General features: G+C 45.1%; 1 long non-coding RNA gene across 1 annotated transcript in view; it reads right to left on the bottom strand.

Annotated features, from left to right (window-relative positions):
• The window catches only part of LOC138266113 (uncharacterized), a 91,487-nt gene extending 78,260 nt beyond the window's left edge, over positions 1–13,227 (bottom strand). The window contains exon 1 of the long non-coding RNA XR_011199464.1: positions 12,952–13,227. This is a non-coding gene — a long non-coding RNA (uncharacterized lncRNA). The remainder of the gene's footprint in view (positions 1–12,951) is intronic.
• Positions 13,228–18,551: the final 5,324 nt, after the last annotated feature.

Below are 18,551 nucleotides of genomic sequence, written 5' to 3'. Positions count from 1 at the left end.
TAAACCTTTATTTAAAAGACCAATCATATCCGGAGATAATAGTTTATCTGACAAATTTACCACATTAATATCTAAATCCTTTACGCATTGTATATTTTCTTGTCCCATGATCTCGTTCTCATTCCTGAGCGAGATTCGCTTTTTTCCTCCTCTTTTCCCTCTTCTTGTCTTCCTATTCTGTTTTTCTTTAGGTTTAATTCCCAATTGCCTTGTTTTATTCTTTTCAATTCTTGTAAAAAACCGGCTCCTTGTATATCAGAACCTACATGTACGTCTCCACCTTCTATATCACTAATATCTGTAGCCAAACTACTCCTAGAGGTGGATGAAGACTCCACTGAGGTACTTGGTTCTACTATCAAGGTTGTGTGCTTGACCAAATGATCATATTTGCGTGAAAATGTAAATACCCTTCCATTTGCATAGTCCATTTCATCCCTTTTGAACTTCCTGGCTTTCCTCTGTTTGATTTCATCCTGAAATCTCATGATCACATCATTGAGTATGATGAAATTCTTCTCTGTTGCTTCTTTTAGATCTAATTCCATAATCTCCTTTTCCAATATCTCTATATCTGCTTGCAATTTACTCACTTTCCTTTCTGTGTTTTCTATCAAAATATCCATCAGTTTCATGGAGTTAGATTTTAGCTCTTCTTCCCATTTTCTTAGTAAATCAACATCTAAATCATCATATGTAGGAAATATATGTGAACGTAAGCCCCGTGGAATCCTCTCCAACCTCTTGTACTGTTGTAATGTAACTGCATCCCACCATCTAGACATCTCATTTTTCTTAAGTTTCTCTAACCTAATAAATGTATCCCTAAGTCCTTCTTTTTTCTTGGCGTTCCCACCACCTATAGCCTGTCGTACTGTTACACCTCTATCTAAACTTTTGAACAGTTCTTCCGCTATTTTTGATCTATCCTCCATCTTTTCAATTTATACAAATACGAAATATTATCGTAGAGAGAAAGGAGCTGCCCACTCCAACAGGAAATCTAAAAATGGGGGTGAATTATGAGTGATAAGGCGCTCCTGCCTCTATATATATATATAACAACACTAGTATCGTGATGCACGGTGCCAAATACTGGGGTTACACCCTCCAATTTCCCCTAAAGAAGTAACCCACTGTTACCTGTAGTCTAATATACGGTATTAGCACACATACAAATAGTATAATGATCAGTAAATTATCATACTAGTTGTGCATAAAATTATACACACTCCCAAATGAAAAAACATAGTTTAGTATAACATGAGTTACAGTTGCATAAGTTAAATCCAAAAAAGTTCATCAAATTCCAGGTTAAATGTAGTCCGATTAAAAAATTGTTCATAGGTAAGTGTCTATCACATCGTCCCGCTGTCACAATTGCATGAATTAAATCCCAAAAGTTCATCAAATTCCAAAATAAGCGTAATCCAATTCAAAAATTATTCCTGAGTAAGTGTCCATCCAATCCCAAAAGTTCATCAAATTCCAAGATAAGCGTAATCCAATTCAAAAATTATTCCTGAGTAAGTGTCCATCCCATCGTCCTGCTGTCAACACGTGTTTCATCCTGGGAGTACCCACGGATTTCTTCAGGACCTCCTACAACAGTATTATATATATAGTCTTAAAATATACTTTATCATGATAGAATATTTACATTATTATCTAAATACGTGTATTGTGAGAACCCAATTATTATCAATAGAATTTATCAAACCCATAGTGTGTGCCATTGGTGATTATCACAAAAATAGGTGAGCATATTATTATCCGTGACCAAAAACAATCCTGTGATCAAGCAAGCTATCAAGTACTGTCCACACGTGACCTCAACCTCCTACTATTCAACAATACCTCTTATACTTAATTAATGCCGTATTCATACCTTTAACTAATTGTTCCACTTGCGTGATTGATGAAATATTCCTTGTCATCTGTTTGGTACTATACGGACCTCTAGTAATATAAAATCCAATTTGAGATACACTCTCTTAATAAGCACTTGTTTACATATCATATGATATCTCAGGTTGGGTTCTACTATCGCTTACCGCTATTTTATGTAATGCCGCCGTCGCGCGAGTACGCTGCCCCGACGAGTTTCCAATAACTAGCAGCCGCGGCGCCTCAGCTGCCAGCGTTAAATACATCACTCGGATATGAAAATAAAAGACGGACAACAACGTAGGAGCGTCCGTGTATTTCCCATTAATGGAAATAGATGAAAGACTCCCTTTCTCGGGAAACATAGCAAATTGATCAATCATAACTATCACATACACTTGTTCCCCTGCTCCCCTATGGGTCCCATTTCATTCCATCGATACCCACCCTTTCCCAAGGCATCCCAGGGCTTGATATGGGATGCAAAGGTGGTCTGAGTGAGGTATGGGTCTTGTCAGAATTCTCGCATTGTACAACATTCCTTACCTTCCTTTCGAATTCCAAGTCAAATCCTGGCCACCAATACCACTTGTTCATTCTGCTTTTAGTTTTACCAATACATAAATGTCCTTCATGACAAATCCCTAGGTCTTTGGTTCTCACCTTCTCAGGAGGATTAGCCTTACCCTTCCTTGTAACCAAACAACCTTCAAAGGATAGTTTGTGCTCAACTCCCAGTAAGTCAACAATTCTTTCTCCTCTACTCGCTTCTTATCTGGCCAACCCTCTGTAATCATTTTGCTCGCTTCCACAAGAGCTTTATCCTGTGCACTCCTCCATTCCACATTAGAGATACCAGGAAATTCCTTTGTAATGTTTGCAGTACAAAATTCCTCTAATGCGTTCCCACTCACTTCTCCCACAAGTAAGGCTTGCAACTCAAAATATCCACAACTACTGTTTTGCGCCAGGGACATATTGTACTTCATAGTAAAATTAAGTAGTCAGACAGATATAGGGGGTCATTCTGACCCCGGCGGGCGGCGGTTGCTGCACGCCTGGAGGGAATCGCCATTTGGCCGCCCCGCGGCCAAAAGACCGCTGGGGCCATTCCAACTTTCCCGCTGGGCCGGCAGGCGCTACCTAAGGTAGCGCCAGCCGGCCCAGCGGGAAAGGGGCCTGCAACACTGAAGCCGGCTCCGAATGGAGCCGGCGGTGTTGCAGGTGTGCGACGGGTGCAGTTGCACCTGTCGCGCTTTTCACTGTCTGCTAGGCAGATAGTGAAAAGCATGCTGGGGCCCTGTTAGGGGGCCCCTGCACTGCCCATGCAATTGGCATGGGCAGTGCAGGGGCCCCCAGGGGCCCCAGGACATCCGTTCCCGCCATCCTGTTCCTGGCAGTAAAAACCGCCAGAAACAGGCTGGCGGTAAGGGGGTCAGAATCCAGCGCCGCCATTGCGGATTCGCCGAGCCGGGGGAAATCCGGCGGGAAACCGCCGGACCCGGTTTTCTGACCGCGGCTTTAACGCCGCTGTCAGAATGGGCAAGGAAGCACCGCCAGCCTGTTGGCGGTGCTTCCGTCACCCGCGGCCCTGGCGGTCTATGACCGCCAAGGTCGGAATGAGGGCCATAGTGTAGTAATTCGCTGGATGCCAAAGTATTTCTTCCAAGTTTCTTTATGTCATCAGAATGAAACTCCCATCACACCATGATCAGCCAGGCACAACAAGAAATTAACTTGGCACCTTTTTAAACTCCCCAAGAGCCATAATGTCACAAAGGCCCCCAACATCCTACTAGTTACGACTTTGATATAAGTGGAGCTACACAGTACATTATAACACATCCTTTTCCCTTCACTAAGTCCCACATAACATAAAATCCCCACATCACACAACAATACTCTCAACAATGTATTCCCTACAGGGCAAGAAACAAAGACATAAACAGTACCAGACAAACGACATAACAAATGAACAGACATCTACCTGAATAATATTGAAATCTTTCACTAAAACAATTCACTTACAAATATAATCACCTACATAACTAGGCATCCTTTTTGATCTCACTGAACTGACAACGTCGCCAACACCCCTACCCCTACCAGCAGGTTGCACAAGCATTCCAGCCCATATTTAAAATAAAATAACGGAGCGTGACGCTGCATCAAAATTGGCAGTACCTCGCTCCGTCATTTTCACAATGCAGGGATGCGCCATTTTTAATTGAATACAATGCACCCCTGTCTTGTCCCAAGCACTGGCGGTAAACTGAGCTGCCTAGTGCCAACTCAGGCATCCTCGAACCATCATGCAAGGATGTCTGCATTGAGGGGTTTGATTGTTTATGTGTTGGAAGGTGTCCCTTCCTGCACATAAACGATCACTAATGGCGACTTGGCACACAGAAATGCCAAAGCGTCATTTTGAAATGATTGTTTATGTGCAGGAAGGGAATCCTTCCTGCACATAAACAATCATGTCTGGCATTTTGCTCTTTCTATGTGTGCTGCAGAATGCAGCACGTACAGAAAAAGTAAAAAACGAGAAGGAATAAAAGTATTCCTCCTCATTGGACCTTGCTAAAGCCACCCCTGGGGTGGCATTAGATTTTGGGGATGCCTAAGGTTTACAAAATCTCGTAAATCTGAGGCAGTGACAAAATGGAATGGGTGTTGCTGTGGCACGCCCACAGCAACACCCATTGCACGCCTCTTCCACGCAAAGGGCTGCGTGTGAAGGGGCCGTATTTAGAAGGTGGCATTAAGCCACAAAAAGTGGCTTAACACCGCCTTGTAAATACGGCGTAGGTCATAGTGCCAGTGGAGCATCACTAAAAGTGACGCTTCTGTGGCGCTAGGGGCTCTTAAATATGCCCCTCCATCTCTTTGAAAATCATAGTGCTTCATTATCAACCAACCAGAACACTTGTCTCTCACGTCAACTGCTACCTCACAGTACCACTCTTCTGATATAACACAACTCTTTCCAAATTCCAAGTTTGCCCATTCTCCAAATTGACCCCGTTACTACCTACCTCAGCACCGTGTATGGACCTCGTAATTGAGACAAGCCTCCACCGAGACCACCCGGTTTGACTTTTACTCAGTCACCCTTCTGAATGAGACAATGTGGTCCACTCTCTGACCCTCTTCATCTGACCTTCTGTATCCAAGCATCCACGTCAAAGAGGGAAGTAGCTTTGGGCCAGCCCTGCTTCCCCTCATCATTTCAAAGGGTGTTTTATTTGTACTGTCACTTATCTTAGTGCAGTGAGCTCATAGTATGTCTTTAATGGCCCCCCTGAATAGGCAAATTTGCACTGCACGCCATTTCCATAGTTCCTTTAACTAATCTATTGAGCCTTTCTACTAAACAATTATATTGGGGATTGTACAGGGATGTTCAAACATGCTTAATGCCAAAACTGTCCAAGAACAATTTTATTTCCATGGAAGTGAGCTGAGTACCATTGTCAGTAAGCAAAATAGTGGGAATGCCTTCTCTCCTAAAGACTTCACCTAATACCACTATGGTGGATCTAGTGCATATGGACCTCATAAAGACCACATCAATCCATCTTGATTTAGCATCTACTAATACTGCCACAAATTTCCCTTGACCAGGTAAGGAGGAGCACGGACCAATACAATCTAAACAGATCTTTTCCCATACTTAATTTGATTTAATAATGTATTGTTCCACACCCATGGCTCCCAGACCAACTCTCAGTCATTTCTCTGATTCTTTAGACACTACGCGGTTCTGTAGCCACTTCTTCACCTGGGTATCCATTAGTGGTCACCAAAACCTTTTCCTTATTCTCTTGAGCGTAACAGACTGTCCCACATGACCCTCATGCGCCACATCTATCAACCTGGGCCTTACTAAACTAGGTGGTACGAATTGACTCCCTCTCATGAAAACTCCCCCATCTTCAAACAACAGCCCCTCCATGACTTTATGAAAAGGTCTCATAGCTTCAGGTAAGGTGCTCTCCCTCCTCAAACCTCCTCATCAATTCCACCACTTCCTTTAGTGTGTTGTCATTTTTCATAGCTTCCAACCACTCAAACTTGGAAACACAGCTCTCTAATCCTTCAGTGGCATCCCCCACAGTTGCTACAGCCTCCTCCACATACAAATCACCATCCACTGCAGCTCTATCCGGCAACCTTGACAAACAGTCGGCCACTGTATTTTTCCATCCTGGAACATATCCCAGTTTATGGTCGAAATCCTGCAATCTCACTGCCAAGTAAGCTAATCTTCCAGAATGATTTTTGTCCCCCCAGAGCAAGAACGTTTAGCAATGGTTTGTAATCAGTCCTCAAATATCTATGGCTTCCCCATAAAATATTGCAAAAATAGGTAATGGCCACCGCTATAGCTAATGCCTCCCTCTCCATGATGAAATAATTCCTTTCGGAAGCCGTTAAAGAACGCAAACCAAACGCCACAGTTTTCTCCACTCGCTCATGTATCCGGGTCAAAACTGCCCCTATTTTAACCACATAGGTACTACATTAGCAATATCATTCTTTATCTTTGAAAAAGCACTTTGCTGTTCTTGCCCCACACACATTGTTTTTCTTTCCTCAACAGGATTCTCAAGCTCTCAAGTCTTCTGAGCAAAGTCACTTACAAATTTTGAGTAATACCATACTAAACCCATAAATGACCTTAGTTTGTCTCATTCATTGGGCACATCCGCATTGACAATAGCACTCACTGAGTCAATTTTGGGTTTAACCCCTTCTCTGGTTATAACATATCCTAAGTACTCCACCTCCTGCAGTAGAAATGTATACTTTTCCCTCCTTATTGGCAACCCAGCATAACCAACTCTAGATAAGACTTCACTCAACACATTGCCATGTGCATCAACAGTCTCCTCAAACAAAGAAAGTGTTGTCTTGGAAAATGCCACATTTGAAACTCCCCGCTGACATGTTTGAAATCAGTCTTTGAAAAACGCTTTCTGGAGAACACAAACCAAATGGCAGTCTTTTAATCTGACATTTCTCTTCCAATTTTATAAATGCTATATAGACCTAGAGTCTGGGTGTAGTTCTACCTGATGATAAGCACTTCTCAAGTCTAACTTTGAGAAGTGTTTACTCTCAGATAATGTTAAAATCAATTATTTGATATTGGGAAGAGGGAATGAGTCCAGCACAACATTATCATTGAGACTTCGTAAGTCTACACAGAATTGCAGTGAATCATCTGCCTTCTTCGTGATGACAACTGTTAAAAGCCATTCAGTGGCCTCCAACTGTACAATCAAATCGTGTTTGACCATCTGCTCTAATATTTCTTTTACTTTGTGCCTCACTGCAACAAGCACCTTCCTTGCAACATGCTTATCAGGCACTGAGTTTTTCTTGATCTTGATCTTGTGCAAGTACTGTTTGGCTAGCCCCAACCTGTTCTCAAATACTTTCCTGTGTTGTTCCAGAATCATGTCTACATCTTCATGTTCCACAATCATCACCTGATTGTCGACTCTAGGGTTCACCACAATATACAAGTCATACGGGTAAGACCACCCTGAGATGGGTGACCAATCCTCCGCTATGTACACTTTCCCTTTGGTCATTCTGCTCTAAAACTTGATGGCAACAATAAAGTACCCCAACACACCAATGTTTGCTCCATGGTAACCCTTTAAAACAATGCTGGCATTGTGCAAAACGTCCTTAGGCCACACCTTGTTGAATAACTCTGTAGGTATAATGGTGTATAATGATCCTGAGTCAACCATCAAAGATACAGCCTCACCATTTATGGTAAAGTCAGCTTTTGGTTGTGATCTCTTTTTCCAATCCTTATTCATTTGATTGGCCTCACCACCTATTATTATTATTTTATAGACTGAATCATCATCTTCCACAGAAGCTATCTTCTAGCTCGACACATGTGTACCCCTTCTTCCCAAACCTATGACAATCTTTGTTCATCGCTACACAGTTTTTGAAATCTCCTAAATGGTATGAGCTTCCAAATATATGGCACACCTGGGATTGCTCCTCCCACTCATGTATTTCCAGCTTTTCCTGTATTGGTACTAGTGGCAGATAGTTTCTTCCTCAACACATTGACCAATTCTGCACATTCACCCACCTTGCCACTTCCAAGCCTGGTTTGTTTTCCATGCTTGTTTTCTGCATTTCCTTCATGCATTTTTCTGATTCATCAACTACGTTACCTATGGTGACAGCATCTTTCAATGAAGGTTTACTGGCTGCCCACAATTGTTCTTGCATTTTTCTACTAGAACATTGCATAATTAACTGATTGCGACTTGGTTCTTCAGTCATTAACCAAACTGACATATGGCAGCTAATTCATGAACCCTGGCCACAAAAGCTTCCACCGATTCCACTGGGTGCTGGGGTTGAGTGTAGAACTTGTAGCTCTCATTGCTATGTTGACTGTTTTGGCAAACCTATTTTGAAGTCGCAATTGTTCTTCCTTATATACATCCTCAATGACATTTACTTAGATGTCACACACTGGCAGTAGGTACTTAAATACAGGCTGGCCCTCTTTTCCAAGGGAACCTATAACATTGCTTTTTTCCTTGCTGAAGAAAAATTGGTACCTTCCAAAGCTATCAAATAATTGTCAAATGTATCTATCCAGTCTGCCCATCCTATAAGATGATCACCTGGCAGCAATAAAAATGGTGGTGGTGTGACTATTGACTGGTTAATGTTCAAATTGGTCACACGTTTATATATTAGAACTAGTAGCAATGAAGGGTTGCCAACAGCTTACTTATTTTATATCTGTCCAAACTTGCATTTCCAAGAAAATCCAGAAACAGGCAGTATAACATTGTGACCCACTGAAAGTAGATGAGAACATAACTTATGTAAATCACGTAAGAAAAAACAAAATGCTGAGGAAGTGCAAGGTTGCAATGTGGTGTCTGGGAGAGTTGAAGGGCAAAGGTGCCAAAATGATTGGTAAAGCTGAGGGCGGCATGCACTACGATCTGATGAGGCTTGTGCTGTGTGAGAGAGGCTGTAGGGGCTCCATTCCAGCACAGTGTACAGTTCAGACACTATAAGAAGGATAGAAGGCTGTTAAACTTTTTAACATAAATTTAGTCCATAACTAATTCTCTGCGTGTGCTCAACATAATCGGAGCTGTCTGACCAAACATAACTTGGGGCATGTGCTAATGAAACAAAATAAAGTCCTTTAATATGCAGACCCAAAGCAGTGGCTCTGCATAGGCTGAAAATAGCTCATCCTACTGTGAAATAGAAGTGTTCACTGGATGCTGCTTAGGATAGGGACACCACTGTATCAGCATCAGTGGCTTTGCAGACAGGGGTTCTTTAGATGGCTGGCAGGTGCCTGGTCAAATCATCACCAATATAATGTAGTAATTCGCTGGACACCACAGTATTTCTTTCAAGTTTCTTTATTCTGTCTGGAAGAAACTCCCATCTCACTATCATTAGCCAGGGCCAACGAGCAACTGCCTTGGCATCTTTCAATCTCCCCAACAACTATGATGTCACAAAGGCCCCAAACATTCTACTAGCCAAGGCTTTGATATGAGTGGAGCTGCACAGTGCTCCATACATTATAACACATACGAACCAGTTGTGGCGAAGCACCATATTGACCCTTGGTAGTTAAGACTTTTGTGAGGGGTTTTGTCGGGGTCAAGGAACGAGAAGCAAATGCTATGGTATCTTCTTTGCCTAATACATTCTTTTGTGAGAGGACTGCACTAATTACTGTACTGCTAGCATCCATGGTAACAGTACTATGTAAAGTAGGATCAAAGCCTTGTAGCGGTGGAGCATCAGAAATGTCAGCTTTCAGGGAGAGAAATGTATCTTGGCACTGACTAGACAATTCAAAAATATTCTTTAATTTGAGTAGATGCCTAATTGCATACATTTACGATGAGAAATCTTTCACAAATTTAGAATAAAATTCCACTAAACATAGAAATGCTCACACCTCATCTTTATTCTTATGTGTGGGTGCCTTTCTGATTGCCTCTAACAGTTCTTTTTTTGGTTTGATGCCTTCATTAGTGACCTCATGACCCAGGTATGTGGCCTGTCTCTTAGCAAATTTACGTTCGCTATATTCTGCTGTCAATCCTTTTTGCCCTAAAATGCTAATTTCTGATCATGCTCTTCTCCAGATATTCCCATCCCTAGTATGTCATCTTGGAAAAACAGCACATTCTCTACATCCTTAAACAACACATTCAAAAGTCTTTGGGATATGGCTGTGACAGAAGCCAATCCAAAAGGTACTCTTTTAAACCCATAACTTACTGTGGTAGACTGAGAGGAGGGGGACCTGAATCAGGGTAATGAAGTTTAATAGTAAGTAATGATTTAATTCACTGTGCTCACAGACTAGTGTGTTAGTCCACTCAGGTTGTGGCCTGCACTGGTGTCAATGACAGGTACTTTTTTATGGTGACTTGAACAGTGGAAGCCCCCGCAAATCTCAAGAGGAGGGACAGCGGGGGGAATAAAAAAAATATTTAAAAACCTCACCTCTTCCCGTCGCCTCCGCCTCCTGCTGCCTCGCTCCTCTTCTTCTGGTGTGCCAGCATTCAATGGGACACCAGCATAGGCTCCCCACCAACCCTGACGCTGCTTTCATACTAATCCTAGCATGAAAGCAGTACCAGGATTGGTCTGAGCAGCTTGGATTGCCGCTCAGGAACTGCCCTGCTGGAGAAACCTAACTGTGCATGTGTGTTTGGTTGGCCTAAGACGGGCGGCCAAACACACATGCACACTTAGGTGCACTCTCTCCTCCTCCTCCCCTCTTACCCCTCCCTTGGCCCAGTCCCGTCCCTCCCTTCACGTGCTGAGCCAGCAGCTGAAAGATAAAACGATAAAGAAATATTGTTTTATTTTTTCAGCTCCTGGATTAGCCTGAGGCATGACTTTCCTTCGCCATTGCAAAGAAGCCGCCCCTGGACTTGAATCGTAATAAAAGATCAGGTGCGTTTTTGACATTGTAGCCGTCACATGAGGCTCGGGTTCACTGGAGACCAACACACTCCTAAGCATGCAGAGGCATTATTCCTCTAATAGGAACAGCAGGGCAGTATTATTACATGAGTTTATGCACTAGGAGGACTGACACAGTAATGCTGTTAATTACACCCTGACTCCCTAGTGTTTTCCCATGTACTTCACAGTCTGGGGATTTCACTTAACAGCTATTTAACTGGCATCAGCTGGGCGCCTGGAGCCCAACTCATCCAAGCCCTCAATAACTGACTCTCTAGTTTACGCTGATTGCCTATGGTACGGGTCTTGGCTGGGCATAAGCTATCTGTTTACGGGTTCCAAAGATAAAACGACGCATGTTTGAAGAATATGCAGCATTTATGATTTTTCATGTGTTGATACACGGGCACCCATTCCGGGTTGGTCCATGCTACCATGATTGCCAGATCAGACCTGCGTCACACAGAGGAAGGCACTTTGGAGCAGATTTAAGAGCCCCTAGCGCCTCCTTGTGCCACATTAGCATCATTTTGTTATTCTAATGTGACTCAACGAGGCCAAAATCGCCACACCAAATTTACAAAGTGGCACAATGCATGCATTGCACCACTTTGTAATCCTTTGCACTACATTATGCCTGCACCAGGCATAATGTATGCATAGGGCGCTTTCCCCTGTTAGGTGGAGCTGAAAAAATGGTGCAAAGAAATCTAAGAAATTTATTTGCGTTATTTTTTTCTGCACTTTTAACACCTGCTCAGAGCAGGCGTTAAAAGGAGGCACACCATTGTTGACAATGGGCCTCAATGGGCTTTGCAGGATTAGCATCCACATTTTTTACGTTAATCCTGCAAAGCTCCGAACTAGCGTAAAAAATTATGAGACTAGTTCCCTCACCACCGTCATGGTGTGCCATATTTTACATACGGCGCACACATGATGGCGTAGGGGGGGTGCTAAGGGGTGTGAGAAAAGTGGTGCTGCACTAGGTGCAGCATCACTATTCATGAATCTGTCCCTATGTATAACAACAGGCCACTGCTACCAGTCTTCAATCTGCAGGACTTCCGTCAACAGTGGAATATGTGTGCAAGAGGATTTGGGCGGGATTACAAAGAGGTAGCACTGAATTCCAGGACTGGCATTTCAAACTCCAGGGCTTGGCATTTCAAACACGCTGACAATGTTATGTCTGTAAATCAAGTAAGTGAGAATGCTTTAGGGCGGGATGGACTATCTCACAGGCATATTCTGTCACAAATCACAATATATTTCACAGTGTGTGACAGGTTGGCGCAATAAGGACACGTAGACAGTGGCAGATGTGATGTTGTATTTTTATTTGGTGCTTAGTTTCTCTCCTACAATTCAGGTTTTCCTTCTGGAGGATGAATGTCTCTCTTATCTGTCCCTTTTCTTCTCCTTACAGGGCTTCCAGCAGGCGCATGTAGGAAGAGAGAGAAAGATTGGTAAGTGTTTGGGTTTTCTTTTTTTTTTCTAGGTTTCTATTTCTTCCCTATAGTCGTTCTTTCCTCTCTTTTCCTTGTCTTCTGCCTCTTTTCCGTCTTTGCCTTGTATCTGTCTGACCCTCCTTCTCCTACCCTGTGACCTGCTCTGTAGGTCTTCTCTCGTATGCCTCTCTTTGTTCGGTGTTTCTTTCCTGGGTGTGCCTGGGGTTATCCTTTCTAGAGGTACAGCTGCTTTAGCCCTTAGTTTTATGTCTCTGTTCTCGTTCTGGCTTTCTGTCTGCTCTGCTATTCTTCCCTTTGTTTCTTGTCCCGTGAGACCCCTCCTTGGTCTTTTTTTATCACTGTGCCCTGTCCCTGGAATCCCCTTAGGGTTTCGTTAATTTAATGGAACCCTGCTTTTGTGTGTTCCCCTTTTGATTGTCCACCCTTTTTGTTTTCCCGACAGAAAGAAACAAAATAAAAAAAAATTAAATAACCCAGAACTATAGTCAACAAAACAAATGGGTCAGATCCTTTCTGTTACACTTTGCCGTCCTTGCATTCCCCTCCTTCCCTCCCCTTTTTACCAACACCATCCACGCACCTGAGATGGCCACGCTTTCTCACATGCGTGGCAGGAGTTTGCGCTGGGCGCCTCCCGTACCGCTGACTCTTGGGGCCCGTTGGATCGGCAGTCAGTCTCTGCGAAGCCTCCATCTCCTTGGTCACCGTCCGTAGTTCCTCATGTCTCCTTCTCGTCCGCTCCTCTCCTCTCGCCACTCCTTTCCGTGTCTTCCTTTTTATCCCCGTGCATGGCGCGCATCGTCTTCCCCTGCCCTCCTTCACCCGGAAGTGAAAGAGGATAGAACGGTGTGTCATACTCTTCCGGGTCGGGGACGACAGCAGCAGTTCTCACCTCTCTGCAGGACGGGTCTGCATTTTGTAACAGCGGCCCGTCACAGTCATTCCCCCTAGCATGTGGCTGATAGAGCCACTCCGTAGCATGATATCGGGACAGGTAGTCAGCATTGAGCATGCGAGAACCAGGGGCATACATGACCTGGAAGGAGATAGGGTGAAGTGAGAGGAACCATCTGAGAACACGAGCATTAGTGTCTTTATGTTGAGTCAGCCAGGTCAGAGGGGCATGATCCATAATTAAAGTAAACGGGCGCCCAGCCAAATATTAACGCAGGGATTCTATTGCTCATTTGATTTCCAGGCACTCTTTTTCCAGAGTGGGATAGTGACGTTCCCTAGGTAACAGTTTCCAGCTAATGTACACAACCGGGTGTAAGGAACCTTCCTCGTCTGCCTATGATAGTACAGAACCTAGTCCCACATCAGATGCATCAGTTTGACCCAGAAAAAGGTTTAGCGAAGTCCAGACAACAAAGGCCCGCTCAGACGTCAAGAGGTCCCTTAGGGTTTCAAAGCTTTGCCGTTACATCTGGGAAAGGCTGACAATACGATTGGGTTTGGTTTTTTGTAAGAGATCCGTGAGAGGTCCTGCGAGGGTAGAAAACTGAGGTATAAATCGCCAGTAGTATCCTGCCATGCCCAAGAAGGCTCGAACGTCCTTCTTGGTATGTGGGAGTGGTAACTGGGTAATGGCTTGGATTTTTTCTATTTGGGGTCGAACCCTCCCTTCCCCTATGACATAGCCCAGATATTTAATGACTATGGGCCTCATTCCGACCCTGGCGGTCATGGACCGCCAGGGCCGGGGACGGAGGAAGCACCGCCAACAGGCTGGCGGTGCTTCTGGGGCAATTCTGACCGCGGCGGTAAAGCCGCGGTCAGAAAAGGGGAACCGACGGTTTCCCGACGGTTTTCCCCTGCCCCAGGGAATCCTCCACGGGGGATTCCGACCCCCTTCCCGCCAGCCTGTTCCTGGCGGTCTACACCGCCAGGAAGAGGCTGGCGGGAACGGGTGTCGTGGGGCCCCTGGGGGCCCCTGCAGTGCCCATGCCACTGGCATGGGCACTGCAGGGGCCCCCTAACAGGGCCCCATTCTGATTTTCAGTGTCTGCAAAGCAGACACTGAAAATCGTGACGGGTGCCACTGCACCCGTCGCGCACCAGCAACTCCGCCAGCTCCATTCGGAGCCGGCTTCATCGTTGCTGGGGCTTTCCCGCTGGGCAGGCAGGCGGCCTTTTGGCGGTCGCCGGCCCGCCCAGCGGGAAAGTGAGAATGACCGCCGCGGTCATTTGACCGCAGTGCGGTCTTCTGGCGGTCTCCGCCCGGCGGGCGGTGCCCGCCGCCCGCCGGGGTCGGAATGACCCCCTATATGACCAAACTTACATGTATCTGGGTTGGCCGTTAGTTTGGCTTCACATAGGGCTTGTATAATATGCTGTAAATGTTCAAGATGTTCTTCCCAAGTGGCACTATATAAGACAATATCATCCAGATATGCAGCCGCAAACTTCTGGAAGGGTCGAAGAATCATATCTATGAGGCGCTGAAAGGTAGAAAGGGCCGTGAAGACCAAACGGCAGCACTGTGAACTGATAAAGACCGGAGGGAGTCGCAAATGCAGTTTTCTCTCTGCCCTAAGGGGAATCTGCCAATACCCTTTAGTCAAATCTAATGTGGACATATAAGTGGCCTGTCCTAACCATTCTAAAAGTTCGTCAATACGGGGCATGGGATAGGAATCAAAATGGGATAATGCGTTGACCTGTCTAAAGTCAATACCGAATCTGGTGCTCCCATCGGGTTTCGGTACCACAACAACTGGGGAACACCAGGGGCTGGAAGAGGGCTCTATTATGCTGGCTTTTAACATGTTTTCCACTTCTTGTTCCACTATCTGCCGCTTAGCCTCAGGTATCCTATATGGCCTCTGGCGAGCTACTTTGGTTCCTATAGTACGGATGTGGTGTTGTATTAATGGGGTGCAACTGGGTAATTTGGAGAATACGTCCAGAGCTGAACAGATTAGTCGCTTCAGTTGTTGGTTTTGTTCAGGGGTGAGGGAGCTGTTTATCAGGGGTAGTGGAGTCTCTTCCTGACCGGGATCCGGGCCTTGATATAGGGATATATCTTGGTCCGTTTCAGCCGTAACGTAATAAGAGGGGTGGGCCTCGGTTCACTCATTCCATTTTTTTAACAAGTCAATATGATAAATCTGTTCTCTGCCTGTTCCCTGAGGTATCTCAATCTTATAGGTGGTGGGGTTGATTTTTTCTAATACTGTATAGGGTCCATGCCAAAGTGCAAGGAGTTTATTTTTGCTGGTGGGCAGTAATACAAGAACCCTATCTCCTACCCTTAAGCTTTGGTGTGTGCTATGGGTGTCATAGTAAGCTTTCTGTTTGGTCTGTGCCTCTCTTAGGGTTTTGTGGGCCTCGTCCCATAGGTTATGTAGGTTCTCTCTAAGGCCTTTAGTGTACGTGAGGAGATCCCTCACTTCCTCCTCTGATTCCTCCCACTGCTCGGCTAGCATTGCCAGAAGGGTGCGTGGTTGTCGGTCAAAAAGTAACTCAAAAGGGCTATGCCCAGTGGAGGATTGTATATGGGCACATAAAGCATATAGGACCAAAGGTAATTTCTTTTCCCAGTCCCTTCCTGACTCGCTGATGACTTTTTGTAATAAAGTTTTTATGGTTTTATTATATCGTTCGACTAAACCATCCGTCTGTGGATGATAAATGGAGGTACGTATCTGTTGTACCCCTAGAGTGTGACATATTTAGGCCATAAGGCGGGACATAAAAGGAGTTCCCTGATCAGTGAGTATCACTTTGGGAAATCCTACTCTTGAGAAGAACTCAATCATGGCCTGGGCTATGGTTTTCGTATTCATGCTGGCAATGGGTATGGCTTCAGGGTATCTGGTCGCATAATCAACCAATACCAATATATATTGGTGTCCTTTGACGGGTGGAGTCAGTGGTCCTACAATATCCATACCCACCCTTGTGAATGGAATGTCAATTATGGGTAGTGGTTGCAAGGGAACCACGCGGTTGGGTGAGAGGTTGATAAGCTGACATTTTGGACACTCCTGACAGTATTTTCGGATGTCACCATAGATGCTGGGCCAATAAAACCTCTGAAGTATTGCGGCTTCTGTTTTTTCCCTTCCCAGATGCCCTTCCCCGCTATCCCCATGAGCTAGGTGAAGGACCTGTTGTCTATGTGTTTGGGGAACTACTAACTGAGGGGGTTTTCTAGGGTTGTTCGGACAGGTCCTATATAATAGGTCATTGGTGATGGAAAAGGTGGGACCTACCGCGGGTTCATCCAGGGCTAATGCATGATGCCAGGCATTTTTCAAGGTGGGATCTTCCCGTTGAGCCTGACGAAAACTACCTGCTGCTGACAGCACCGCCATAGGGTTGTGGGGAGTGTGGAAGGAGGAGTTCTTGGTAGTGTTAAAAAAAAGGCAGCGCTGTTCTCGTTTTTTTTTCTTGCTGAGTCTCTGTCTTTCTTTGGGTGCTTCTAATTCAGAAGAGACAAAAGGCGCTTCTTCCCACCAAGCAGTAGTGGGGTGGTCCTGACTGATTTTTGCCAGCAGATTTACTAAGTCGCATAGTCAGTGCCTATTATCATGTTCTCTCCCAGATTAGGGATTACTGCCACAGAGAGGTATTCCTCCAAACCCTTCCAATTGATGGACACTGTAGCGACGGGGTACAGTTTTTGATCCCCATGAACACAGGTTATGAGGACTTGGGTGCTTGGACTCCATTGATCCGGTTGTACAAGGTCCTGGTTTACCACGCTTTGACTGCACCCTGAGTCTATCAGCACTCTTCTTGCTTTCCCATTGAGGCATAACATGGTAATGAATTTAGTTTTCTTATTCCCAGACCAGAGGACCCGGCCCTTTAACATACCTATCTCCATAGGTTCCTCGGGTTCCTTTCTCAAAGGACAATGACGTGCTATATGTCCCCACTCGGAACAATGATAACACTGTGGTCCAATTAGCGCCTCGCGGGGAGAAGAGGAGTGCACAGTGGAGGCTCGTTCTGGACCAGGAGTAGTCAGTGGCCGAGGGTGTGCAGTTTTCCCGATGGCCATTTGAGATGACGAGGGGGTGGGTTTAGCCTGAACCCCTTGGAACTCGGGGGCTCGGTAGAAAGCGCACGCCAGGTCTATGGCTGTGCGGTTGGTTAGATCCAGATGTTGTCTGACCCAATTCCGGGTAGTGGTGGGAAGGGCTTCCAGGTATTGCTCGAGGATTATGGCATCGAACATATCATCTTTTGTGATCTCCGAGGGGTGTAACTATTTGCCACCTGCATGGTGGACCCGATAATATAAGGTGCGAGGGTTTTCCTGAGTCTGCCATTTGATCTTGCGAAACTTAACTCTATAACTTTCTTGATCCTGCCTGATGCGTTCCAATATCGCTTTCTTGACTTCATTGTAGTGTGTCACCCCCCCTGAATTGACGGCCTGATAGGCGGCCTGGAGATGTCCGGTAAGGAGGGGGGTAGTGTACTGTCCCCATTTTTCAATAGGCCAATTGGCGGAACTCGCCACTCGTTCAAAGTTTGTAAAAAATTAATCAGGATCCTCATTTTCCTGATATATTTGAAGCACGCTACTCGGAACGTTGGGGTGGACTTTGGTATGAGCAATGGTTTCTGTCAATTTGCCCAACGCATTTTCATGGACCAATTGATTATTCGCCATGATTGTAGCCTGGCTCTTCAGTGCCATCTGCAGGGCTTCTCTTTCTTCCTTGGCCTCCTTTATTGCTGTTCCCATACCAGCTGGAGGTGTTGTTGTCCCTCTGCCAGCTGAGCTATCATGTCTGCAACGGTGGGTTTGTCTTCCGTTCCACCAAAGTCCTGATCCCACTTCTGACACCACTTGTGACAGGTTGGCGCAATAAGGACACTTAGACAGTGGCAGGTGTGTTGTATTTTTATTTGGTACTTAGTTTCTCTCCTACAGTTCAGGTTTTCCTTCTGGAAGATGAATGTCTCTCCTATCCGTCCCTTTTTTTTTCTCGTTACAGGGCTTCCAGGAGGCACATGTGGGAAGAGAGAGAGAGAGATTGGTAAGTGTTTGGGTTTTCTTTTTTTTTTTCTAGGTTTCTATTTCTTCCCTATAGTCGTTTTTTCCTCTCTTTTCCTTGTCTTCTGCCTCTTTTCCATCTTTTCCTTGTATCTGTCTGACCCTCCTTCTCCTTCCCTGTGACCTGTTATGTAGGTCTTCTCTCGTATGCCTCTCTTTGGTCG

The sequence above is a fragment of the Pleurodeles waltl genome, chromosome 11 (assembly GCF_031143425.1).
Source record: "Pleurodeles waltl isolate 20211129_DDA chromosome 11, aPleWal1.hap1.20221129, whole genome shotgun sequence".
NCBI classification, from domain to species: Eukaryota; Metazoa; Chordata; class Amphibia; order Caudata; family Salamandridae; genus Pleurodeles; species Pleurodeles waltl.
The sequence above is the reverse complement of the archived record's forward strand: the minus strand, read 5'-3'. Positions and strand labels throughout refer to the sequence as shown.